Genomic DNA, 2,671 nt, shown 5'->3' with positions numbered 1-2,671 from the left:
ACTGGAAGAAAGAGAGCCTCTTTAACAAATGGTGCTGGAAAAACTGGCTCTCTATATGCCAAAAACTGAAACTTGACCCAGGTCTATCACCATGCACTAAGCTAAAGTCAAAATAGATTAAAGATCTAAACATTAAAACAGAAACTCTAAATCTCCTGGAAGAGAAAGTAGGAGGAACTCTTAAATACATAGGGGTAGGGAAAGAGTTTATGAACAAAAATCAAATGTCACGGGAAACAACTGGGAACTGCTCTTACTGAGAAGTTTTTGCATGTCAAAAAAAAAATTAAGAACAAAATCAAAAGACAACCCACAAATTTGGAAAAAAATCATGGCAAATAAGTACTCAGACTGTGCTCTCTAGAATTTATAAAGAACTAAAAAACACTAGGGACTCAAAATTGAAAGACCCCGTCCAGAAATGGGTATCTGAGATGGACACACACTTCTCAGTGGACGAAATTAAAGAAGCAAATAAATATATGAAAAAATGCTCCACATCACTAGCCGTCCGTGAAATGCAAATTAAAACAACCTTGAGATTTCATCTCACCCCAGAAAGAATGACTATCATAAAGAAATCACCCAACAACAAATGTTGGAGAGGCTGTGGGAAAAAAGGAATCCTTCTCCACTGCTGGTGGGAATGTAGACTAGTGCAACCGTTATGGAAATCAGTGTGGAGACTCCTTAGAAACTTGGGCTGGAAATCCCATTTAAACCAGCTATTCCTCTACTGGGAATCTTCTTGTAGGATCAGAAAACACCATATCATAGTGATATATGTGTGCCTATGCTTAGAGCAGCACAATTTGTGATAGCCAAATCTTGGAAACAACCAAGATGCCCATCACCTGAGGAATGGATGAAAAAGATGTGATATTTTTATACAATGGAGTATTACTCAAATATAAAGAATGATAAACTCGAAGCCTTTATATTGAAGTGGCTTCCACTTGAAGATATACTCATAAGTGAAATAAACCAGACACATATTTGTAAATATCATATAGTTTCCCTAGTATAAGAACTCAAATGTAGAAATACAAATAGAAAGGTATAATACACCTAAAAGGAAAGTAAGAACTTGAGGACTAGACAATGAAAAGAGAGCAAGGAGAAGAGCTAGGAAACATGACAATGTCAAGCCATACATTTATATGTAGAAGATGAGTAAGGCAATGATCCTGAGGATCTTCAGAAGATTTTTGAATCTAGCAGTTAATTGGAATGATTCTCGCCCTGACTACCTATATATATATATATAGACATCTGTGAACTAAGCAACTGCACTGAAGATGGCAATTTATAATAGTGGGTTCATGCTTGGAGTGCCTGTCATTCTTGTCTTCTGAATATGGGCTGCTTTTCATGACATGCCAGTTTCTGCTGTGCTGTCTCTTGGGCAGATGATTGTTCAGAAAGGAGGGGGTGGTGAATGAAGGCAGGAGACAGGAAAAGGAATGTTGTGGGACTGTCCTGCTACAAGGTTGTATGTGGTTAGATTTCTGGACTTATGTGTAAACATAAGAATTATGTAATTCTTTATGCTTATTTTTAAAATATATTTTAATTTTTAAATTTTTTTCATCATATTCTGTAGGGACTTAAAGTTCAACATATCATTACTTGATGAAAAATACCTGTTGCATGTTATGCCTAAGATGTTTGCTATTCAGATAGTGAGGTTAAGCTTAACAGCCTAGGTTGTAAATAAGCTTGTCTTCTGGAGGGTTAACAACCTAAGTCTGCAGACCAAAATTAGAGAAAAAGGAAGTCCGCAATGAAAGCCAACATTTTGGCCCTAGCCTTCCAAGTTCAATTAAGACTCAGGATATATGAGAACTTGTACTGTAATGTCATGTAACTCGGTAGTGTCCCAAATTTTCTGATCAAGGAGATTATGGTGCCAAAGAGGAAAGTGATTAATGATGTAGAGTGTGCCTAAGGAGAGTCACATGGAGAGAAAACATTCTCTCAGGCTTTCACAGAGAGCACATTGGCCAAATAATGGCCGTGACTCATCCACATGGCTGACACTGACAAAGGATCTCCAGTCTGAGGTACAGGATCTCAGTCAAAATACTGAGGGGATTTCACTGACCTTATCAGACCCAAAAACTATAACTCCTGTTGCATAGGTCTTGCTTTACCTTGGTCTTAACCATCCAGCAGAAAAGTATAAAAATGATGTATAAGAAGTAAAGCCATGATGTTACGTTTGACTGTAGGGGATTCAGGTCAACAATTTCTGACACTTCCAGTCAAGTGGAAGACCCAATACTGTTATGGACTACTGGAATCTTTTAGAATATTTTCCTGAGTTAACATACCTATAATATTGAAATGACGCAACTCAAGAAAAAAGGGGATACAGATGAATGTCCATTTTGTATCTGTGTATTCAAAATGGTTACCATAGATATATAGTCAAATTCTCTTAATGAATAGAGGGATTTTTTCTAATAGTGTTTGTAAATAGGATATCATGTCTGCATCTTGTACAGCAAATAACCACTAGGAAGAGAGTATGCAATTTGTTAATTATTAAAACTGTCATACCAATTTGACTTGAAACTGTCTCATTGCTATTTGTTTCTCAATAAAATTATGGAAAAAATTCTTCTTCTTCTTCTTCTTCTTCTTCTTCTTCTTCTTCTTCTTCTTCTTC

This window comes from Octodon degus, unplaced genomic scaffold (assembly GCF_000260255.1).
Source record: "Octodon degus isolate 3935 unplaced genomic scaffold, OctDeg1.0 scaffold00167, whole genome shotgun sequence".
Taxonomy (NCBI): Eukaryota; Metazoa; Chordata; class Mammalia; order Rodentia; family Octodontidae; genus Octodon; species Octodon degus.
Note: the sequence above shows the minus strand (reverse complement) of the source record.